Source organism: Siphateles boraxobius, unplaced genomic scaffold, assembly GCF_051911475.1.
Source record: "Siphateles boraxobius isolate OS27281-9 unplaced genomic scaffold, OSU_SipBor_1 7, whole genome shotgun sequence".
NCBI lineage: Eukaryota > Metazoa > Chordata > Actinopteri > Cypriniformes > Leuciscidae > Siphateles > Siphateles boraxobius.
In genome coordinates this window covers 2,314,732-2,340,539 of record NW_027509197.1, presented here as the reverse complement: position 1 = coordinate 2,340,539, position 25,808 = coordinate 2,314,732, and the positions used below count along the sequence as shown (strand labels likewise).

Genomic DNA, 25,808 nt, shown 5'->3' with positions numbered 1-25,808 from the left:
CCTGCACTGCTCCATGAGGCAGGTTTTGCACCTGCACTGCTCGCTGGTCTTGCCTGCGCACCTGCACTGCTCCTTGAGGCAGGTTTTGCACCTGCACTGCTCGCTGGTCTCTTATTAAAAAATGTTTTTAAATTAGTAATGATCACCAGCGTAGGTAAAATAATCACATTCATTACATACCTTATGATAACCACATTTGCAAGTGATTATTTTCCCAAATATATCATATGCACAGGTCTGTTTGTGTAATGGACAGTTATTAATTCTTTCCAAGGCATGCTTCCACTTCTTCGCCCCTGGCTTCTTGCCTGTTGAGAAGTGGTACTTCCCTTGGGCATACTTGCACATGATGTCATGCCAGTATGAGTCTGGTTTACCAGTCTTAGTCATGTCTATAAATATGAAACAACAAGGTAAATACCAGACAACTTGAGAACAACTTAAGAGAAATACAAATGAAGTGAAATTTAAAGAAAAGGCTTAGGAAAACATTTAAGACAAATGTTATGTAGAAGAGGGATTTTACACATGGATGGTTGTCAAATTACGTATGTTTGTTAATTTATTCATGTTAAAAGACAATTTTTAAAAATTGTTAAAAGACAATTTTTAAACTATGATAAATAGAATGAATGATAACGTTGCACTAAATTCAAATTGGTGCAGTGAGAGGTGCAGTGAGAGGTGCAGTGAGAGATGCAGTGAGAGATGCAGTGAGAGGTGCAGTGAGAGATGCAGTGAGAGGTGCAGTGAGAGGTGCAGTGAGAAATGTGCAGTGAGAGATGTGCAGTGAGAGATGTGCAGTGAGAGATGAGAGGTGAAGTGAGAGGAGCAGGGCCAGGGAGAAGAGCAGGCCCAAGGAGAGGGCAAGGTAGAGGTGTAAGAATATGTGACCCGTCACAGAAACCAGGGACACAAGTCGGCAGCACAACTTTCGAGCAAAATGAGAAAGAAGAGTTTTTTTTCACAATTGGTGATTTTCAATTTTTAGGAGAATCTGTTAATTGAAATCACGAAGAAGCCTCTCCATGTTTGAGATAGCAGTATTGGTATATTTAAAAGCCTACATTTTGAGGTTGAAATCGGCTTGTTTTCGGAGATTCTAGCATACAGTAGGGGCGTGGCGTGTCATTGTCTGTGTGTATTTCCATACTGAATAACCCGGCGCTTTTGCCCCCGCCCTCCAAGTGAACCGCATGGCTACTTATTATGCTGTGCTCTGGCCGGCTCTATCTGATATCAAAATTCAATGAAGATGGATGCCGCAAAGGCTGTCGCAGACGAGCTGAACCGTGGCAGCTACACCGAAAATGTTTTCGCCGCACTTCGTGGGCTCTGGAAACTGAACCGGAGGTACGCGCGCCCTCAGTGCTTGAATACGGCGGCTCGGCTCGCTGACAGCGGTGGCGGGCTGTTTCATATGTGACGTCCCGATTGCTTTGAATGGGGAACGTTTTGTGAACAGGGAACAGAGTTAATGGACTGGCAACAATCTCCATAGAACATGAACTGGCACAGAGAATCGAAACAGAGGATGCAGTTAAGACCTTTGCTGCGATGAAGGCCTGCCGTGCGTGTTTCTGAAATGTAAGTTAAGCTTCATTTGCTCGTTAGTCGTTATTTAAGATGCTGAACCTGCTGATGATATAATGTGCTTGCGGACATTTCATTTGTGTGTGTATACGCACATAAGAAAGTGGTGTAAAGAGATTTGCAACAGTAATTTGAGGAGGTGAAATGTGATTATTTGGAAAATTCCAGAAATGACTGCTTAAAGAAAAATGCCAGCAGGCATTTGCCTCCTGCATAAACTTTAATATTGTTGACATTTTGGGCACGCGAGCGAACTTGCGCACTATTTGCGTTATATGTAGGCCTATGCCTTATTGGTCTTTGTGTGTTGTTGCTGGTTTTGCGTTATATGTATATGGCATATTGGTCTTTGTGTGTTGTTGCTGGTTTTGCGTTATATGTATATGGCATATTGGTCTTTGTGTGTTGTTGCTGGTTTTGCGTTATATGCAGGCTATATGGCATATTGGTCTTTGTGTGTTGTTGCTGGTACGTTGCAAATAGAGGGGCAGCACAATTGTTTTTCGCCTAGTGCGGCAGAAGTGCACTCATTCGAAGTGCAAAAAAAGCTGTAAAGCACATGGAGGAGCTTTACAGGGGGTATGGCTTATCTAAATGAGATGTAAATGAGCCCTATTGTCACCCCCAGCAGCAGAGAGAGGTGAGGTCGTTTTCTCCTCTTTGAGCTTTTTTAAGTGCCTACTTTAAAATGGCCACAACTACTCCAAATATTATCAGATTTCCACATTTTACACATCGTTGGAAAGCTTGGAGATTACACTTTCAGAATCTATGAATAACTCAAAATGCCCCAGAACCGACTTTTGTCCCTAGTTTCTGTGACCGGTCACATATGTGGTGTTGGCATTCCAAGGGCTGCAAGAGCAGTAGTCAGTGATGAAATTCGTGCCACTATCATTGACCATGTAATCAACCACGATCTTTCACTAAGAGAGGCTGGAAAATAGTAAAGGAAAAAAAAACTGATTTGCTTTTTACTAGAATGCTTTTGAATGTGAACATTACTGTACATGTGGACATACAGTTCCCAACCAAGAAATTTAGTGTAAAAACGGTGGATTGCATGTTTTGCATGAAAATACATGTACAACTGAATCACAAAAGTCTATGAAGTTTTTGTAATGTCAACACTAGCCAGTATTTTGAAACCTGGTGTACTTTGATTGACTGCATGCACCTTGTGACGTGAAAACAAGTGTTATTCTTTGACAGAATAATTTCATTCTGAGTCAGATTTTCAGTGTTTTGGTAAAGTTAGTGTGTGCAGAGAAAGATGAGTTCTATTTTGAAATGAAGAGTTAGTATATATTTGACAAAATGTGTTTTTGAGAAGAAAATCATCCATTTGGGCAATTGTGTTTTGTAGGTGTGAGTCTGTTTTAAGAGTTTAGAAACATTATCTGAAGTAGGGGTAAGCTGTAATAACTTTTATAAATTGAAAACAGTCAAAAGCAACAGAGAGTAAAAATAAAGCAGTTCATTATGTAAAAATTATAACATAATTAGTTTCTAAAGTTATAATTAGGCTTTTTATTACGGTTTTATTTGTACACTCTATGGTTCATACAAAACAAGTCCCCACTCTGTATTTTAACATTAATCATCATAGGAATTATTATCCTCATTTATAGTCTATATACTGTTAACTTAAAGCAGTCCGGCTACGCTTTTGCAACATGAAGGCCGAGATTTATATCACTATATCAAAACACGGCCTCCGAACTCAATATAAGTGTTAAAACAACAAATTAAAAATAAAGATAGCTGAATTAAACGTATGCAACCTAAACCGAGTTTGAACCGTAATGTCCACGAAGAGATACTGTTTCTCTTTCACGTTAAAATGTTAATTAAACTTTACATGCCTGCATCAAAATACAAAACCGTCTCAGGTAGTGATGGGTGATTGACAAGTCCTTTTCGCACCGTCGCTCTTTATGACGGTTGTAGCGTTTATACGCCCGTATAAATATAACTAATTATTATTCATAACAGATTATGATCAATAATTAATAGTTTAATTATTTTCAGAATTTACTGTAGCAGAATCAATAGTATGATCATTTTATCAGTTCATCCAATGAACGGAAAGCATAAACAATTATTAATTCTAGGAAATATAATATCTTCCTGGCCAAGAAAGACTAATTACCAGCTAACAGCTAGATTTAGAAATAATTCAAGGGTAAAAGCATAGGTAGCTTTAGATCGCAGTTCAAGACAATAAATCTGTAAGCACACAACACAAGTAATGCTTCTCTTTTCAAATACAAACAATACTTTATTGATTATAAGACTAACACATAAAACTAATAGTAATAATAGTACCCTAACGCACACACATGCACACGCATTCATACAAGTTGAAGAAAGAAAGAGAGTGAAGAAGAATGGGTTTTAGGAGTCAGATGGGGAGATCCCAAGTATCTATATGCACTTATAATACACAACCTGAACGAACCATCAATAATTAATTTCACCCTTTTGTTTCTTAGGTTACTAAATCTGTATCAAAATACACCAGTTCAGTTTAAGAGTCTGGAGGCATTACTTGCTTGTTTGCGTTCCTTTTTTCCTCTTGGGATTCCCTTTCCTCGTAATAGGGGGTTTCCCGAGCTAGTTCGTTGGCTGGTCTCCTCGTGTGCCTGGATAGATCTTGGACAGCCAGTCACGTGGTGTGTTGGCGCGGATGAATGAAAGTCTTTGAAGTTGGAAGCTGGTTTTGCAGTTGAAATGTTAAAACGAAACTTTGCAGCAAAACTTAACTCAGAACCGAGACTTTTAACGAGAAAATAAAACAAAGGAAAAGAAAGGAAGGTGAGACGAGTTAGATGGCTTGAATAAATCTGTTTTAACCCATGTTCTTCTGATCTTAATTTGGGTTCTTTGTCTCTACGCGTCTACATGATTACTATAACCATCGTCTGCTCCACCCGACCTGTTGTTCTACCGAGACCTTCTTCGAGAGAGAGCCCGCCCGACTTCTGTTCTATTCTTCTAGCGCATTATTCTACTAAAGTCTTCTTTCTTAACTCTGTTCAGGTTTGAGGTTTTAAACTCAAGTGTTTTGTCCCGCCTCCTGGAGGAATTTGGAATTCGGACAATAAGATACTATATGGTTATTTGAGAAGGGGGTCTTTTCTACCTTTGAACGATGTTTGATTATAAGTTCGTCAAGAATTGTTTTGTGATGATTGTATGCATTTTTATATGAAAAGTCTCTTGTCTCTGTGGTTTTTAAGAGGTCTCAACAATGAGGTCATTCAAAGGTCTTCAAGAAAGGGGAAGTCTGTTTTACATCTCTGTCATGGGACCTTGTTCCTTAAGAAAGACGTAGTCTGTTAGTCGCAGGGGTCAGGTGACCTCTCGTTAGGGCATCTTGTTTTACCATTTCTGAACAGATCTATTTTGCCAAATTATAAAACATTGACAACGTTCTTCCTTTAGTTAAACAATAAAAGGTCCTGTCGGTTGCAGATTCTCTGGAGCCTATGGCTCTGGGTCTGTTGATTTGATTCTGGAATGTGAAGGCTCTTTGTGGGATTATGTATGAACAGTCACCTAAAAGCTTCAATTGTGTTTGGTTCATTCTCATTGTCGCTACATATCCCCCCTTCGTTCGATGATGGGTTGAGAAGAAGACATCAGTGAACGCTGGAGAAATGGGTAGAGGAAGCAAACACACACAGCAAACAACAAGACAACACCTCCATGACTGGTCACTTTACTGGTGCAGGGCATTAGATTATCTAGGCCTAAACAGGTTCACTCTCACAATATAGTCAATCACGTTAAATAAAGTTTAGTTCAATTTTAGGACCGTTATTCTAGTTTGTTTTGGTACGGTGATTGATCAACTTTGTGACTAAATTTGATTTGTTTGTTTTATTCTCTTCTAAATTGTTCTAGGTTTAGACCAATTTACCTTTCAATTTGTGATACGAATGATGCAGGGAGTTCTCTGGCTCACATTCGTTTTAAGGTGACTTACAAATATAGGAGTGGTGTGTCAATCCTATTATTATGACCTTGACCCATATGGGGTGGACAGGCATTTTACCTAATAAAAGAAGAAGGAAAGGAAGAAAGAAGTAAAACAAAACAAAGCAGTTGAGTGTTCCTGATAGGACTTATAACTACGGTTGCGCAGCTAAGGTGTCAGGTATCATGATGTAATGAGAGGTTGTCTCAGGTGTACTTGTTGGATGGGTAGTTACCATGTTTCCTATGGTAAGTGTAGCTAAGTTGTTAAGCTAGTTTCTGAAGTTAGTTTCTACCTGTGGAGGAAAACATATTTGTTGAATGTTTTGCACGGTAGAGGTGGATAACTTCTGTATGTTAGTGAGTATGTTAGGGGTGTTGTGTAGTGCATGTATGTATGTATGGTCAGATCTGTTTCAGTCTGTTTTGCTCCCCCCTTTGCTTGATGGGTTAGCTCTGATGAGCTTGTTGCATCTTTTCCTTGGAAAAGGGATCTTCTGTGATCTGCTGGGGGTCAATCCAGTAAGGCAGGAAGTTCTCTGGCAGACATTGGGAGGTAGTTTGGCAAGGATGTGTGAAGATGTAGTGCAAAACTTGGTCTCCGTTGTTGCATTTCTCCGATGATGCCTTCTGGTTGTGACAGACTTTCTGACCTTATGTGCTTACTGTTGTTGCTGTAGCACACACATGGTTCTTGAGTTTGGAGCTCGTTTGGTGGTTTCTTTATGAGTGATGGGTAGCCAGGATGGTGTTTTCTGGTACCTCTGGGTGTATGTCAGTGGTTGACTGTGAGAGACCCCTTTGTTCTGTGTTGTTGTAGAACAAGTGGTCGTCATCTTCATTATGAAGGTGTATCAGATGAATCGGTGGTCTTCCGTTCCATCGCCATCCAGTTCGTCATCCATGTTTACCTCATTTCCGATGAAAACTTTCAGTTGCCTCATTAGTTGCTCCATGTCTTCTGAGGGTAAACTGCCTGGTCCTTGGGCATACTCAGTGCTGTGTTTAACTGAGTGGTGCCAAGGTGGGTTTCGTTGTTGAGTACCCATATGGAGTGCTTCTGGATGCGTTGGTTGGTGGCCTTTGGATGTCCAGTTAGGTTTCCAGTGGTTTCCTTCGTGTGCGTTACTTGAGAAGCATGGCTGGTCCCATGACTTTTCCATGCGGTTGGTGTGGTATCTGTCAGCGGCATGGGAGTCACGTTCTCTGTGCTTCTTACAAAGAACTGTGTTGTCATGCCACTGGTTGTCTTCCAGTGCAAGACTTGTGTCTTGGCTGAAGGAGTTTGAAACTGTGGATGTTTTCAAACCTTTCTTTGAGGACATCTTTTGTTTGATGTAGGCCTTGTGTGTCAGGTCACGTAGCTGTTGGATTGTCATTTTGTCTGCGCTGGCTATGACACCAAGATGATAACTCAATCCCGGGTGCAGGTTTCTCAGGAAGAGGGTTTTGAAGTTCACATCCTCTTCATGTTCAGGTTTGTTATGTGCACCAAAGTAAGCTTGTCGAAAGCGTGGTAGTAGGCTTGGGGAGTCACTTGTCGACCTTGTTTGCAGGGTTCGTACAAGGTGCTTAAAGTGCTTGAAGTACTTGAATTTGACTTTTTGAAATTTAAGTCCTTGAAAACCCTTGAAAACAGCCATATTGTTGAAGAGGTACTTGAAAAGTGCTTGAATTATTAAAGGGATGCACCGATACCGAGCTCATGTACTCGTAAAAATGCTCGGATACCAACAACCGATAGGCCCCCCAGGCAGTGTGTGTATAGTAACACACAGCTGTGGTGCGCAAGCTGCTCAGAGAAAACCGCGCAGTGGATTGAGCGCGCAGCGGCACAGACACACGAGCTGGTCGAGCGCATCCCTTTAAACAGACATCAGTGGAAGGTTTGTAGTTCAGTCGGATTTCAATGGCTAAGAAAATAAAACGAGGCATGTAGCTTATTATTAACGTTAACGTTAACTGACGAGAGAGCGCAGTTCTGTTGAATGCTCTTGATTGTAATCGTTCACTCAGCACGTGTTATTTGGATGAAAACTAAATCGTATACTGTATGTAAGTAAAGTGAAACATGAACTGTTACCTGATGTATGTATAACGAGTGATTCCCTACATTATTACTGGACGTTTGCAGTCAAGAAGTTCCATGAACGCAAACATCAGCGCGCGCCCCCGCAAACCAGCGTCTCCGCGCGCGAATACTGAATTAAATTATCTTTCACGTCTTGCGTTTGTACGGACGAATTCACACAAAATTATGTAAAAACGCCCATCTTGGCGAGTATCCTAGTAAACAAAGTCAGTTATATCTCAAGTGAACGTTGCCATGTTCAAATGGGGTCCGTGCGTTCGGTCTTAAAAGGGCAGTTTGACAAACCCACTGCTGTTTTAATGTTAATCAAACAATGGACAATACATTACTCACTGCTCTTGACTAAATAGGCTACCCTTTTCAACTTTATAAAAAGATCTATCTATATTTAATTTATCCAGTAATGAATATGCAATTGTTTCACATTTGATTAGGCTACTTTATTCAAATTTCTGTACCTATTAGATCTACCCGAAAAACTCTAAAAACACTGTTTATTTCATTTGTAGCCTTTTTTGTTCTATTGTATTTATGTATCAAAATTGGATGAAATAACTGATATTTCACTGGTATCTAAACATTTGTACCACTGACCCAATCCTCAGCACTGACCCTTCTGGAGCTGCTCTAGTCTAAATATGTGCTGTGCATTCAATGAAAGATAAAATATGATAGAATAGAATAGAATACAATAGAATGTACAGTAACAGAAGCTCATACAATGCATTTTAGCAGGCTTAATTAAGCATGAAAATAATTGAAATAAATATTTATTTGATAAACAAGCCAATTAGAATTAAGCCACCTAATATGATTTACATTCTTTTGGTTTATCTACTAATACATTTAAAAATTACAAATGCAGTGAAAATTCTGGGATCGGTTACGGTATCGGTATCTCGTTCTGCAAAAAGTGGTATCGGTGCATCCCTAATTCAAAATATTGTGAAGTTTTTTTGTTGTTGTTGTTGAAAAGATACAATTGTTTCACACTAAATCAATGCTGCGGTCCATTTGTGCTTTATCAGCAATTGCAGGTGTTCATGGAGAGCATTTCTGCATTGATAAAGCAGATCAACTTGTCTGCTTTAATAACAGACAAAGGACTGCAGTTAAACAATTGCACTCACTGTAATTTAAAATGAGTGATTTACTTTTGGAACTTAAAAGTAGTTCAAGATGAATGTAATGAACTTACTAATGTCATAAAAATCATTTGTAGCTGAAGAAATTTGTGTGAGATTGTCCAAAACTATTCAAAAGTTAAAAATGACATCCTTAGACATCAGTACTTGTCAAACAAACCTCAACAATGGTGACAATCAAAAAAATAATTCAAATGCATAATTTATTCATGCCACAATGCATGTTGGGAGCCATGAATGTGTTTTGTATGTGGCCATGAAGAACGTTACCATTCTTGTGTTTCATATACCGAATGTTGATGTCTGTGAGTGTATAAATGACTCAAAGCAACAGAACTACAGCAAATTCAATGTTTTATATTTAATTTCCCAGAACTCAACATTCAGCAACTGAAGCAATAATGTTACAAATCATATTTTTCAATAGTGTTTCAATTCGTTATCGTTATGTCTTTTGTCTGTCATTATAACAGACATGTTGATCCGCTTTATCAATGCAGAAATGCTCTCCATGAACACACCTGCAATTGCTGATAAAGCACAAACCTAATGAAAGTCAAGAGCCAAACTAAAGCAAACACTGATCTCCATGATGGTGACCTCAAACGAAACATTTTCAATAAGACATCAACATCTAAATCTGTTAATTCTCAATAAGAACTTCTCTAGATGTGTGCCAGAAATAAAGTCAGTCTGGTTAGTAATACGTGAGGCTGGTGATGCTGTTTGTGGAGTTGTTTAATGAGATCTTGATAGTTAATGTCTTTTATCTTCAGTTTATCTAAGGCTGTGTCTGGATAAAACTGTAGTTTGTGTTCTTATTACTCTTTCGAAAGATGATTGAAAGAATGTTTCAGGAACATCACACTAACCTCAAAATAACATTCTAGTAACATTAAAGAAACTGGATATTTTTATGTTCTTGGAATGTTAGAAATCAACGTTCCTATAATGTTGAATTTTAAATCAAAATGAAGTTGAACGAACGTTTGAGGAACATTATACCTTTTAAAACACGTTCCTCTAACGTCAAGAAAACTGGACATTTTTCACGTTCCCAGAACCAACACTGAATATTTGGAGAACGTTCTTATAACAAAAGTCTGTTAGCTGGGACATCAGATACCATATGTATTTAATTTGAGTAAAAAATAAAATTAAATAAATATAAAATAATAGTAAGGATATTGTTTGATAAGTGCCGATTGAAGTCCTTGAAATCCCAAAAAGTAGTGCTTGAAAAGTCCTTGAAAGTCCTGGAATTTCATTTGACAGAGTCTGTACGAACCCTGTGTTTGGTTTCCAAGGCGATTAACACACCATGTTCCGACTCTGGGCCTGTGAACTCTTTAATCAGTGTCTCACATAGCAGCTGGTAGTTTGAATTGACATGAGCAGGTTGTCGGTCTAGGAAGCTTCGTACCTCTGGACTGGATGTGGATCTAAGGAGGTAGAACCTGTCTCTGTCAGTCATATGTGGTCTCACCTCTAGGTGGAAGTTGATATCTCGGATGTAGGTCTGGATGTCGGGACCCTCTGTGGAGTTCGGGTTGAACTGAGTGATATTCTTAACCAGCTGGTTGAGATCTTTAAATGTCATCCCCTGGGCAGCTTTGGAGTCTGCCTGGATGAGCTCTCGTTGCTTGTTGGCAGTGAATAGTTTTGTGGTGAAGGCCTGTGACGTTTTGGGTTGTGGCCATTCACTTCTTTGACTGTACGCCAGTTCTTGGATGGAGGACTCTGTTCTGCTCAGCAGGGGTGATGCTGAGGGAGGTCTCTCCCTTCTTGGCTCTGGTTTCTGTTGGAAAATGTGTTGGAGTTCATCTCTGACCGTGTAGAGCTTGTCGTTGGCGTCATCTCGCTGTTTGGTCAGATGGTCCATTTCAGTGCTGCACCTTTCCAGGTGGTCTTTCAGAGCATTCATTTCAGAGTTCTTATCTTTAATGTCAGCTTTGGCTTTCTCTAGCTGATGTTCAGCAGACTGGAGTTGGTTTACCAGTTGCTTCTGAACAGTCTTTAATTCTTGTTTGTCACGTTCAGTGACTGCAAGGGCTTCTTGGAGCTTGTCGAGTTGTTTCTTTGCTTCTTGCTCCACTTCATCAGGCACTTTGAGTTTGTCTTGAGCTTTTGCTTTGAGCTGGTCTGTGCAGTGTTGAGTGTGCATCAGGTCTCTCAGGAACTCAGTGGTCTGACACTTGAAGTCGTCCTGGACTTTCACTTCCAGCTTGTCTATGCGGCTCTGGGCACGTGTCAGCTCCTCCTGAAGGTGGGTGATGTGCTTGTCGCTTAGTTTCAGCTGGGCTGTGAAGGCATTGCTTAAGGAACAGGTGATCTTGGTTAGTTCCACATGGTTGTGGTTCTGGCTTGAATCATGTGTCAGGAATCTTCTCAGAATTATGATTATTATTAAAAATAATACCAGTTCAATTGTCTTTGGTGTGAGGCAGTCAGTAATGACTCTGAGCCAGGCGTCCACGTCGTCCCTTTGGGCAGTGGGGTTCGTCGTCCACGACATGTTGGTACGCAGGGGTGAAGAGACTGACACAGACCTGTGTGGAATGTAAGCCTATATGTGGTTGAACAGCTAAGTGTCGTTTCAGTGACGGTTCACCAATAGTGAAATGTTGTAATGTCTACATGTTGGTCTCAGTGTAGACAGGTAGGCTAGCGATGGGGAAACTTCGTCACTCAACTGAGTGAGGGAAAGAGAGAGAAAAAGGTTAAAACAAATCTCAATTGTAAGGTTTTTTGTTTTTTTCAATGGGAGAAATATTTTTTTATAAATATTTTCTATCAATGAAAAGCTGGTTTCAGCTCGTGATGTGAGGACTATGTCACTCAAGTGAGTAAGGGAAAAAGAGAGAGAGAGAGGTTAAAAACCAATTTAACAAAGAAAACAAGAAAGAAAATTCTTAACTAGGAGAGATATTATTTTTCTCGTAAATGCTTCCTATCAAAGAGAATCTGTTTCCAGAAAGGTAAACAATATTATTGTTTATGTTTACAATGAAAAATAATACAATAATAATGCTGATACCTCTTTTCTGAGTTTGACAGGATTGACACCACACACCGTCAGTTGGACCGCTTACAGCAGGGATGCTTTGAAGGCGACGGTTGCTCAACACTTGTCTCTGTTAATTGATCTTGGATAAGATGTCAAACTGTAAATTGCATTTTCAAATGCAGGGAGAGTATGGAGAACAAGAGAGGGTTTGATAAAAAATTAAATACTTAATGATTTCTTTGGAAAGATTATCTTTCTCTTTCTTTTGAATCAATTGATGGTTCTCCCAGGTATGTTCCCTACAAGTGCGAAGAATGGGATTGAATAAAGCAGGACAGCACAGGAAAGATGTGAGAAGGGAAGGAGGGAAGGAGATTGGATCCACAAATGGCTCCTGGAGCCTTTGTCAAACTAAGAGTATAGAATTGACAGTTGCCAAACAACTAAACATTCACAAATAAAACATTGTAAGAGAGGGTTATCTCTGATTTATTTGAAGCTCGTAGTGAGATACCAATGTCTCCTATTGAGGCTCAGGTGTGTTACTCCCAAGCTAAAATAGAAAAAAGTAAGGAAAAGGTAATAAAAATGAAGGAAAGTAATAATGATAATTGATAAAATAAGAAAAAAGGAAATTAAATAAAGAGGTAAATGAATAAGTAAAATAGAATGGTTAAGTTTATAACCACAACTGAAAGAAATGAGGACAGGCGGATACAACGCAATAACAATAAGGAGCAAGTATGAGTCTAACAATATTTTGTAATAGGGAAGATGTTGGTTGAATAAGTTCTTAACTTTCAAAGTTTAAGACTTATTCGCCTGAAGTGATTAGATCTAAAAGAGAAATTTAGAAATTATGAAATTAGATTTATTAAAAATAAATCAAGAAATCATTATAAATTACCTGTTTAGGAAAATAAAATTTTCATTTTCATTTAATATTTCGTCTTTTAACTCCAATTCAAATTTGACAATTAATAATCATAAACCAGTATTTTCTTTTTCAAGTAAAATGCAGGTAAAGGAATTAATAATTGCAAATGACTTCCTTTTCACGGAAAATATGGGTTAAGATATGAGAAAGGTAAATAAGAAAGAAGAAAAGACCAGCAAGTTTAGAGTCAAGGTGTTTAAATGGTTAAATCCCTTTAACGTTGTTCACACAGAGGTTAGTACTGCTGATAACCGTAAATAATGCTTAAGGCTTTAGCATATAGGCCTCACTGTAACACCTGCTTAGGTTAGCTTAGCAAAGGGGTAGCTAGCTTAGCCACCAAAGGGTTTGTTTACACAGTAGCCAGATCATGCGAGAGGTCAGAGTTCCCCCGGAAGCGTTGGTTAAGACTTCCGTGTCACGATCGTAACTAGGGCGACCAAACAAACGCTAGTGGGCAAACATGTGAATTGCCACAGTTTGTAAACAGTTACGCATAACATGAAATGTCGGCGCATTTCAACAATGTTTAAAGAATATGCACGTACACTCGATCATATCACGTGAAATGTCGGCGCATTTCAAACTGTACAAATAAGGGACACCACTCATAGCTGTTCTTACGACGTGGAGCTTCACTCAGTTTTTTAAGAGTGAGTTTAACTTTAAAGGACAGCTTTGCGCTGTAATATAGATGGAAAAAATCGATTTCGGGCGGATCGTCTCTGTGCAATGTTATCTGAGAACACAAAACAACAGGGTTCTTCACTGTTGGTTAGTTTCAACGTCAAGCTTTACTTGAACACAATAAAAATAACTCTTATTCAACTACACTAGGACACACGCAGTGTTTGCACGATAATTCATTGAACAGACAACCATACAAGCAAACATAGACAAACAGCTGTTTATTACTGGGATTGCAATGGAACACGCATTGACAATCAGATGAATATAACTGCTTCTATGTTTATCACGGATCGCAGTGGAACACGCACTGTGAATCGGATAAAAATATATAACGTTAGATGAGGAACACGCTCATCGCTCTGTGAGGAGAATATTCGTTCTTATATGGTTATTTTAATTACTGCAGTATAATTTCGTTAAGCTCTCTGGCTGATACACACACATATATAGCTTTGAAAAACGCTGGAACACGCAGACGTCAGTAAGCTATAATCAAGGTATTTCAGAAATTGAGGAACACGCTCAATTCTTACCTTATTGTTGTGTGATATTTTATATCTTGGGTTATTTTACTGCAGTTGAAAAATAAAAACATATATGGAGGCATACAGACTAGAGTAACAGCTCTCTCTGGGGTGCATTCACTCAAGCAGCAGAATCCAGTTCATTCAAACAGGGCGCGCGCTGCGCGCTCTCCATACATCACACACAGACTCTCGAGGTACGGATCTCTCTTCCGCACAAAATGAAAAGATAAATTACTTCGTATATGCTTACAATTTAGGTTAAACTGCCTGTATTCTCCACCAAAAATGTAGCGTTTATACGCCCGTATAAATATAACTAATTATTATTCATAACGGATTATGATCAATAATTAATAGTTTAATTATTTTCAGAATTTACTGTAGCAGAATCAATAGTATGATCATTTTATCAGTTCATCCAATGAAGGGAAAGCATAAACAATTAGTAATTCTAGGAAATATAATATCTTCCTGGCCAAGAAAGACTAATTCCCAGCTAACAGCTAAGTTTAGAAATAATTCAAGGGTAAAAGCATAGGTAGCTTTAGATCGCAGTTCAAGACAATAAATCTGTAAGCACACAACACAAATAATGCTTCTCTTTTCAAATACAAACAATACTTTATTGATTATAATACTAACACATAAAACTAATAGTAATAATAGTAATGGTAATAAAACTAACGCACACACATGCACACGCCTTCATACAAGTTGAAGAAAGAAAGAGAGTGAGGAAGAATGGGTTTTAGGAGTGAGATGGTGAGATCCCAAGTATCTATATGCACTTATAAGACACAACCTGAACGAACCATCAATAATTAATTTCACCTTTTTGTTTCTTAGGTTACTAAATCTGTATCAAAATACACCAGTTCAGTTTAAGAGTCTGGAGGCATTACTTGCTTGTTTGCGTTCCTTTTTTTCTCTTGGGATTCCCTTTCCTCGTAAAAGGGGGTTCCCTTTCGTTGTCACTCCGAGTTACGTCGGATGACGACGAATGGGGTTTCGCTTAGAACGCCTATCGACTTTGAGTATTACAAAACGAGCCAATGGCAAAGAAATTCCATGGGTCTGCGGAATTTGCATAGCGTATCTCCGCCTTACCTCGTGGGTATAAAAGGAGGACGCTGGCAACAGGCAGATATGTTTTCGCTTCGGAGCCAAGAGTATTTCTTCGCTCCACAGTCATCTCTGACTTCGCTCTACGAGACGAGCTTCTCTCTCCGGTGTTGGTGTGACGGCGATCTGAAGCGAGCTCACAGTGCCTGCTGATCTGTGCAGTGATCTGCCAGTGTGTGTGTGTGTCTCCCTGTGTGCTTCAACATCGCAACAACATCGTGTCTCCCTGTGTGCTTCAACAAAACAGTTTTTTTCTCCTCTCATAAAAGAACTTGCACGCGGCACGTCTTTTTAAAGACGGCTCGCCCGTGCATTTCTGGTTGCAGCGGACTGGTATCGGACTCTGATGGGCACGAGCGCTGTCTAGTGTCTTTGGGCTTTGATCATGCTTGAACAGCGCTCGTGGGTGACTCATGTTCTCGCTGGGAACGTGATCATCGCGTCATATATAGGTCGAGACTCGGTGAACTCGCAAGTGTGAGAGTCCCCTCATCCACCCCCCGATCTTCGGCTGGTGGCCAGGGTGACCTGAGGGTTACGGTCTGGATCAAGGCGCCGACTCTGTGTCCGTGACCCCAGCCCCCCTCTTCAATGACGGTGCCCGCTAGTGAACTGCTGATTCCCGCGAGTCTACCCTCTGGTGGCCCGCGTGTTTCAGTTGAAGCTACAGAGGAAGATGCCATGTCTGTTGCAGCATCACTAGGTGGGTTTGAGTCTTCTGGAAGTGAGGGCTCGTCACAGCTGCCACCTTCCGGTGTGCATACGGCTGTGCCTGAGTCTGATCCGGAGATGACGACCATGCTTTCCTGGGACGATGGGTTTTGGGTAAGGCCGCCGACCCTCGTCCATGGCAAACCCCAATACCTCTCTTCCCAGACGTGCATGATGAGATCTCGAAGTCCAAGAAGACCCCCTTGTCTTCTCGGGACCGCTCGCTGATCTCATCCGCCTTTCCTCCCCTCGATGGGGCCGCTGCCCATGGGTACACTGGGGTCCCCCCGGCTGAACGCTCTGTTGCGATGCTATGTGTCCTCAGAGTGCTTCTTCTCGGCGCAATCCTAAGCACCCGCCCGTGGCCTGTAGTTTTTCGTCTACGCTTGTGGCGAGATCCTATAGCACCACGGAACTGGCAGCCGCCTCACTGCATGCCATGGTCATTCTGCTGGTCCACCTGACCCAGATGCTCATGGACCTGCACGAGGGCAGAACTGACCCAGGGCTCTTCACTGAGCTGCGCGCCGCCACTGACCTTGCTCTCTGAGCGACGAAAGTGGCCGTACGCTCCCTGGGTCAGGTGATGCTCACCATTCTGTGGCTTAACCTGTCTGATGTGCTGGATGTCGTGCGGACCCGTCTGTCCGACATTCCCATATCCCAGGTCGGCCTCTTCGGCGGTGCGGTTGAGGGCTTGCCCAACAGCTCTCAGCCGCCCATGAGCAGACTGAGGTTGATTCTGTCCCGACGGCCCCGCCGTCCGCTCATATCCCTCGGTCTGCCCACCGCCGAAGGCGCCCTCCCGCGGCTCCCACCCCGCCCGTTCACGGGCCGGCTCTGGGGGCCGCGGGCGGACGCCACAGCCCTCTCCAGCCCCGCCCCCCGCTACACGCCGGGTTAAGCGGCGCTCGTGAGACGGGCTCCTCGGCGATGGAGCAGACTGAGGTTGATTCTGTCCCGACGGCCCCGCCGTCCGATTAGATCCCTCGGTCTGCCCACCGCCGAGGGCGCCCCCCCCACGGCTCCCACCCCGCCCGTTCACCCGGGTCGGCTCTGGAGGCCGCGGTCGGACGCCACAGTCCTCTCCAGCCCCGCACCCCGCTACACGCCGGGTTAAGCGGCGCTCTTGAGTTGGGCTCCTCAGAGATGGGAGTCAGTTCTTTCCAGGAGCTGGTAGCAGGACCACTCCTTTACCCGGGGGAGGGCCGGGGAAGAATCCTTATTCTCCAAAGAGCTGACTCTCCCGTCTCTGAGCACAGAGTTCTCGGACATCACAGAGCGCCGCCCACAAGCCGTACTCTCCTCGTCCCCCTCTGTCCCAGAGGTGGTTGACATGGCGTGCCGTCCACGGACCGCTTCGACCCTGTCCCCCTCTGTCGCCAGACCCCTGGCAGAGCAGGCCCCCGCGGGATGACCAGCCTGGTCCTCCCCTGGACCCTCTGCCAGGGCGCGGTTGCTAACTGTGCCCCCACATCGAGCCGCTATGCCGTCCACGTCTGGGGCAGTTACTCCGCTTCGCTGCCCCTCCGGGGGGACGCCTGTGGTTTGCATGATCCCGCTGGTTCAGTTCCTGGGAGCCTGGTTAGAGCTTCCCCGTCTGTCCCGCTGGGTCGCGCGGAACATCAGGCTCGGCTATGCGATTCAGTTCGCACGGTCTCCTCCCCGCTTGGGGAGTCCGCTCCACTTTTGTCGGTGGCTATGCCCCCATCAGGAGAGCAGAGATTGCCACCCTGCTGGCGAAGGGTGCAATCGAGACTGTCCCTCCAGCCGAGATGAGGTCCGGCTTCTACAGCCCCTACTTCATTGTCCCCAAGAAAACCGGTGGGTTACGGCCAATCCTGGACTTGCGCGTGCTGAACCGCTCCCTTCACAGGATGCCGTTGAAGATGCTCAAACGCATTTTCGAATGCATACGGCCCAGGATTGGTTTGCAGCGATCGACCTGAAGGACGCCTACTTCATGTCTCTATTCTCCTTGACACAGACCGTTCCTTCGGTTTTCTTTCAGGGGCAGGCATCCAGTACGCGGTTTTCCCTTTCGGGCTAGCCCTGTCTCCTCGCATCTTCACGAAGGTCGTCGAGACTGCCCTTGTTCCCCTTCGGGAACACGGGGTTCGCATCCTGAGTTATATCGACGACTGGCTGATCATAGCTCACTCTCGAGTTCAGGTTGCGAACACAGGGACCTAGTGCTTCGGCACCTAGCTCGTCTGGGCCTTCGGGTCAACTGGGAGAAGAGCAAACTTTGCCCCGTGCAGAGGATCTCTTTTCTCGGTATGGATATCGACTCGGTCGCCATGTCCGCGCAGCTTACGAGCTAGCGTGCGCGCAGTCACTGCTGACTTGCCTGAGACAGTTCGAGGGCAAGAGTGCGGTTCCACTGAAACTTTTTCAGAGGCTCCTGGGGCATATGGCTTCTGCAGCCGCGGCAACGCCGCTCGGATTGCTTCATATGAGACCGCTTCAGCTTTGGCTTCGCGACCGAGTCCCGAGGTGGGCATGGCAACACGGCACCCTCCGAGTAACAGTTACTCCGACCTGTCGTCAGACCTTCACCCCGTGGTCGAACCTCAGTTTTCTATGGGCCGGAGTGCCCCTGGAACGAGCTTCGCGGCATGTTGTTGTAACGACAGATGCCTCCTCCACGGGCTGGGGTGCCATGTGCAATGGACGTGCTGCCGCGGGCTCCTGGACAGGACCCCGTCGCCTGTGGCATGTCAATTGCCTCAAGTTGCTGGCCGTACGTCTTGCTTTGCGCCGCTTCCGGGCCGTGCTAAAGAACCAACACGTACTAGTCCGCTCAGACAATACCGCCACTGTAGCGTACATCAACCATCTAGGTGGTCTACACTCCCGCCGTTTGTCGCAACTCGCTCGCCACCTCCCCATATGGAGTCAGGAGCATCTGAGGTCGCTTCATGCCATTTATATCCCCGGAGCCCTGAACTGTGCAGCCTACGAGCTCTCACGGCTTCAGCCACTCCCTGGAGAATGGCGACTCCATCCCCAGTCGGTACAGCTGATTTGGGACCAGTTCGGGGACGCACAGATAGATCTGTTTGCCTCCCACGACTCGACCCATTGCGCCCAGTTTTATTCCCTGACCGAGGGCACGCTCGGCACGGATGCTCTGGCGCACAGCTGACCGCAGGGCCGCAAGTATGCGTTTCCCCCAGTGAGCCTTCTTGCGCAGACCTTGCGCAAGGTCAGGGAGGACGAGGAGCAGGTCATTCTGGTCGCGCCGTACTGGCCCGCCTGGACCTGGTTCTCCGAACTAGTACTCCTCGCGACAGCACCTCCCTGGCCGATTCCTCTGAGGAAGAACCTTCTTCCTCAGGGACGGGGCCACCTATGGCACCCTCGTCCCAATCTCTGGAACCTCCACGTGTGGCTCCTCGATGGGACGAGGCAGGTTTGAGTACCCTACCACCAGCGGTGGTGGCTACCATCACTTCCGCTATGGCCTCGTCCACGTGACACGTCTATGCGTTGAAGTGGAACCTCTTCGTCAGCTGGTGCTCTTCTCACCGAGAAGACCCCCGGAGATGCTCGATCAGCGTTGTGCTTTCCTTACTTCAACAGGGGCTGGAGCGAAGGCTGTCTCCCTCCACCCTGAAGGTCTACGTTGCCGCTATTGCCGCACACCATGACCTCAATCGAAGGTAAGTCGGTGGGGAAGCACGACCTGGTTATCAGGTTCCTGAGAGAAGCGAGGAGACTAAATCCGCCTCGCCCTCCTCTCGTTCCCTCTTCGGACCTCTCAGTGGTTCTAACTGCCCTGAAGAGTGCTCCATTTGAGCCCCTGCAATCAGTTGAGCTTAAATTCCTGTCTATGAAGACAGCGCTCCTGGTTCTCCGTTGACGAAGCGTGCCTGGAGTTCGGGCCGGCTTACTCTCACGTGATCCTGAGACCCCGGCCTGGATACGTGCCCAAGGTTCCTACCACTCCCTTCCGGGACCAGGTGGTGAACCTGCAAGCGCTGCCCCTGGAGGAGGCAGACCCAGCCTTGCACTGCTCTGTCCAGTACGCGCTCTCCGCGCCTATGTAGACAGGACGCAGTGTTTCAGGACCTCAGACCAGCTCTTTGTCTGTTATGGTGGGAAGCTGAAGGGAAAGGCTCTCTCAAAGCAAAGGTTGTCTCACTGGATAGTGGACGCCAGTGCTTTGGCATACCAGCAGCAAGGTCGACCGTGCCCCCTTGGTGTGACTGCCCACTCCACCCGGAGTGTGGCATCCTCTTGGGCTCTAGCGCATGGCGCCTCGCTAACAGACATCTGCAGAGCTGCAGGCTGGGCGACACCTAACACATTCGCCAGATTCTATAATCTCCGAGAGGAGCCAGTGTCCTCTCGTGTACTCGCTTCAACCAGCTAGTACCGGACCCGCTCAGGTGTCTTCGCTTGCTCGCCATTCCACTCCACGGACTGGATACGTGCGATATTCTCCTCAGGTGAGCTTCCCCGAAAGCCCTGAGCTCCTCCAGCACTCCTGATGTCGGCGCCAGTGTCTATTGCCTGCGGGTCGGCTAGGTGCCTCCCGTGTGCACGGTCCCTCCTCTGAGCGACCCCCACATGTGTATTTCCACTGTAAGCCTCTTGAGCATGTGTCTTTCCCTTGGCAAGCCACCTTGCCACCCCTGGGGTTGAAATATTCCACCTGCGGCTGGACACCCCAGTGTTCTCCATATGTCTCCTTCGGGTCATATGTGTATTCTCTAAGTCCCCCCCTCTGGGTTGGCAGTAATTGCATATTTCCCCTAAACTTTGGGATATGCTCCCCAGTGTACCTTGGTATTCCTGGGCTAAATAGGAGTCCTTCGTCCGTGCCAGTCTCACGACAGGGATCTCAGATTTACGCAGGGCACTGGAAGACAGCTGAGAAGGTGGCGTGATTAGACTGGTAACCCCATTCGTCGTCATCCGACGTAACTCGGAGTGACAACGAAAGGGAACGTCTCGGTTACGTATGTAACCCTCATTCCCTGAGTAGGGAACGGAGACGTTACGTCTTCCTGCCACTCTCCGCTGTACCGCGGGGATCGCCTGAGCTCAGTCTTGGTTCCTCAGCGAAGAAACATATCTGCCTGTTGCCGGCGTACTCCTTTTATACCCACGAGGTAAGGCGGAGATACGCTATGCAAATTCCGCAGACCCATGGCATTTCTTTGCCATTGGCTCGTTTTGTAATACTCGAAGTCGATAGGCGTTCGTCATTCGAAACCCCAGGCAAAACCCCATTCGTCGTCATCCGACGTAACGTCCCCGTTCCCTACTCAGGGAACGAGGGTTACATACGTAACCGAGACATTTCCCGAGCTTGTTCGTTGGCTGGTGTCCTCGTGTGCCTGGATAGATCTTGGACAGCCAGACACGTGGTGTGTTGGTGCGGATGAATGAAAGTCTTTGAAGTTGGAAGCTGGTTTTGCAGTTGAAATGTTAAAACGAAACTTTGCAGCAAAACTTAACTCAGAACCGAGACTTTTAACGAGAAAATAAAACAAAGGAAAAGAAAGGAAGGTGAAAAGATGGCTTGAATAAATCTGTTTTAACCTGTTAACCGTTTCCAGAGCGTCGGCGCACTGAAGCGTTTTTTTTTTTATTTAGTTCAAATTTACTATCAGATTTAATGTTATACCTTGACAAACTATACATCATTAAAAAGATATAATACTCAAGATTCAGTATTTGACCACTATTGTATTCTGAGAAACTTATAGTGACAGTTATGTCTTAATTTGTGTCAGGAGTTATGAAATGAAAAAATGAGTCGATACCTTTAATATGAATTATGAGCGTCAGCTGGTCCATTCATAAAAAACACTCCAAGCTGTCGTCATGACAGCCATTCGCAAAACATCGTCCCTCAGGGCTTTAGCTCAAAAATGTGCAGACTTGGAGAAATATTGATATATTCTCATAGATTCACATCATATTTCTATAGACAGGAATAATATTTGTTGAATTTATACCCAAATGCGTCGATGTAATCATTATGATCGCTTCTTACTGAGATGTGCTGTGTTTTCAATTCATACCAATAGCCTGAGGGCGCTATATGCACAATAACAGTCCATATATGGATCACGAAGAAGACCCATAGTCATGTGACATTCCAGGACGTCCTGATACAGAAAGTAGCTGACAGAGATCGCTGTAACATGCAGATAAAGATGTTTTGAAGACAATAAACATGATTGCAATGATATTTGAGTTACCTGTGTTCTTCAAGCCATGCCAGGTATTTCATAATAATAGATTATATTTATAATGTAATGCTAATCGATATAGATTTCATCATCGTGCAGAACACTATAAATAATACATTTTCTGTCGGATTTTTTTTTATCTGAAGCCAAATTAGATCACAGAAGATTATTTAAAACACTCGACTTGCGTTATAAAGTAAGTTTGGAGCACAAACATGGTTTTAATCTCATAAATGGTCATGTATTGATGGTGTGCTAAGCTAACATGCTAGCTAGCCCAGGTGCACCTGCCACCAGCAGTTATTGTTTTATGATTTTTTTCTAAATAGGAATGCTTACTGAAATGTTTCAGTGCATTTGATACCAGTTTCAAATATTTAGTGAGAACTTTGATAAAAGAAATTAGGGTTTGAAACCCTATGAATAGCCTGTGAATAGCCAGTCGTTAGTAGCTATAATGCAGACAAAAGAAATGCATATTTAGAGCCATAACCAGTCTGGAGAGGTGTAAATGTGTGCAGGGAGAGACTGACTCTGAATGGGGCTCGTTTGCACCACAAAATAATAGAGACAATAGACTGATTAGATGACTCAGAAGATGACTAAACATCAGTTTGCATTTTAGAGTCTAATCAAAATAAAGTAATTTGACATGATCTTGAAAAACATTTAACTAAATACAGAGTTTTAGACTTATCATTTTCAGATTTTAAATATAAAATGGTCACACATATGGCTTTAGCTGCAGTGCATTTCTAGATTCCTCCAGGGCCAACTTCAATTTTATTTTTATGAAGATGTTTCATAAAAGTAAATTTCTAATAACTTTACAAAACTTTGAAGCTATTTAAACATTTTTTTTTCATTATGACAATAATTATTTCTACATTTACAATAAACTACTAGGTGTCAGCTTTCAAATGAGATCATACTTGTGCTTTTAGTGCAAAGGGTTCATGAACTGTATCTGTTTAAGTTTGGGTATGCCATTTCTGGGGATTTTTCAAAAGTGGCCTTGAAGGTTAACAGGTTAACCCATGTTCTTCTGATCTTAATTTGGGTTCTTTGTCTCTAAGCGTCTACATGGTTACTATAACCATCGTCTGCTCCACCCGACCTGTTGTTCTACCGAGACCTTCTTCGAGAGAGAGCCCGCCCGACTTCTGTTCTATTCTTCTAGCGCATTATTCTACTAAAGTCTTATTTCTTAACTCTGTTCGGGTTTGAGGTTTTAAACTCAAGTGTTTTGTCCCGCCTCCTTGAGGAATTTGCTGGAGGAACTTGCTGCCCCCCCTTTCTCTCATCTTGAATCATGGTTATCTGTGGTCTGCTTACTCATCAGCTCAAACAGAGGATTCAGTTTAGACATAATTTCCATTTTAAGAACATAAACATTTTTACACAGATTTCAATCAAGCCACCTTCTGAATTAATAATATATGAGCATAATGATAGGAAACACGATACACTTTCATTCACACAGGTAATAGTTACAACAATAAGATGACTTATATGTGATTAAGCATAATAGACACATACAGGGGTCATGGACACAATATAGAATTATGTAGTTGAACGATGTTTGATTATAAGTTCGTCAAGAATTGTTTTGTGATGATTGTATGCATTTTTATATGAAAAGTCTCTTGTCTCTGTGGTTTTTAAGAGGTCTCAACAATGAGGTCATTCAAAGGTCTTCATGAAGGGGGAAGTCTGTTTTACATCTCTGTCATGGGACCTTGTTCCTTAAGAAAGACGTAGTCTGTTAGTCGCAGGGGTCAGGTGACCTCTCGTTAGGGCATCTTGTTTTACCATTTCTGAACAGATCTGTTTTGCCAAATTATAAAACATAGACAACGTTCTTCCTTTAGTTAAACAATAAAAGGTCCTTTCGGTTGAAGATTCTCTGGAGCCTATGGCTCTGGGTCTGTTGATTTGATTCTGGAATGTGAAGACTCTTTGTGGGATTATGTATGAACAGTCACCTAAAAGCTTCAATTGTGTTTGGTTCATTCTCATTGTCGCTACACGGTGGTCACGAGACTATGTTTCGGCAAATGACTGTTTTGGCCCCTCCAGCCAATGGCTGTTTTGCCCCGCTGTTCGGAACTGTTAGGACTCGCTGTTCGGAACTGTTTGGACGTAATTTAGAAGTGTTAGGACCTGTGTTAGGAATTGTTAGGACTTATTTAGATTGTGTTAGGACTTTTAACAAATGGTTAGGAATAGTTAGGCTGTCCATTCGCCGGAGGGTACGTCCACGACTACTCTTGAGAGTGACTACACAAAAACCTGCTCACTTCAAGTTTGAAAAGAGATGTGGGTTGCCCAATTTTCCATGTTAGAGAATAAAGCAGCTCGTACAAAGGATGTCATAATTCCTCTCGCAAAGAGACAAGGAGCCACGTAGTCGGCAGTGTTCGAACCTGCGCGGGGAGACCCCAATGGATTTCAAGTCCATCGCCTTAACCTCTCGGCCACGACCACTCTTGATAGCAAGTCACATGCTATTATATTTTCTGGATGTGTGCAGCAGAGGACAACCATCAATGTGGATGTTAAATCCTGTTGTACTCGTTACATCATAAGAAAAATGGCATCTAAGCTAATTTTAGTGTCTTTGTTTATCCCGAGGTTTTCCCGCAGCCTGCCGGTTCCAGATCTGACGAAGGACCTTCGCCTGGACCCGATGACAATACAGTGCTGAATTGCCAACTAGCCTCTCCCTATGGAGGATCCCTATGCCACTCTTCAGATAAAGCATTGCAACAACGTCTTCACCTACACAAAAACCTGTTCACTTCAAGCTTGAAAAGAGATTTGGGTTGCCCAATTTTCCATTTTAGAGAATAAAGCAGCTCGTACAAAGGATGTCACAATTCCTCTCGCAAAGAGACAATGAGCCACGCAGTCGGCAGGGTTCGAACCTGCGCGGGGAGACCCCAATGGATTTCAAGTCCATCGCCTTAACCTCTCGGCCACGACTACTCTTGATAGTGAGTCACGTGCTATTTCCGTTTCTCGATGTGAGCAGCAGAGAACACCGGGGCCAACCATTAATTTCGATGTGAGCAGCAGAGGATCCACTCAGCTAACATATTGTGTTGGCAAAAAGGAGTTCAACTACGTCTTCACCTACACAAATACCTTCTCACTTCAGGCTTGAAAAGAGGTGTCAATCAATCAATCAACTTTATTTCTATAGCGCTTTACACAACCGTCAGGTATCCAAAGTGCTTCACATCATAAAAAATAAAACGTATCATACAATAAATACATATAACAGTGAAAATCAAAAAAGAAAAGTAAAATTAAAAGCCATTCTAAACAGGTGGGTTTTAAGTTAGGGTTAGGGTTAGGACCTAAAAACAGTTTCATCCGTAATTGTACGTATATCAGGGGGTAACTTGTTCCAGAGTCTCGGGGCAACAACTGCAAACGCCTGATCACCCCATCGCTTATACTTTGCCCTTGGGACTTCTAAAACCAACTGGTTTGAAGACCGTAATGACCGGCTGTGCTAACGTAGAGTTAAAATCTCAGTCAAATACTCCGGGGCCAGGGCATTTAGGGCCTTAAAAACGAACAGCAAAATCTTAAAATCTATTCTAAACTGCACTGGAAGCCAATGTAAATTGTAGAGGACGGGAGTGATGTGTGCACGCTTCGGTGTATTTGTTAACCCTCTGAGACCTAAGGGTATTTTTACAATAAATTTTTCGTCTGGTGTTATTCACTAAAAAAGCTTGTAAAACATCAACACTTTTGTGCACAGACAATTGACACACATCTTT

General features: G+C 43.6%; 2 non-coding genes across 2 annotated transcripts; both read right to left on the bottom strand.

The window, feature by feature from the left end:
• Nucleotides 1–24,419: 24,419 nt before the first annotated feature.
• Nucleotides 24,420–24,501, bottom strand: trnas-uga (transfer RNA serine (anticodon UGA)). The gene has a single exon. It is a non-coding gene; the product is annotated as a tRNA-Ser (tRNA).
• A 419-nt stretch (nucleotides 24,502–24,920) lies between these two features.
• Nucleotides 24,921–25,002, bottom strand: trnas-uga (transfer RNA serine (anticodon UGA)). Its single transcript has one exon. It is a non-coding gene; the product is annotated as a tRNA-Ser (tRNA).
• Nucleotides 25,003–25,808: the final 806 nt, after the last annotated feature.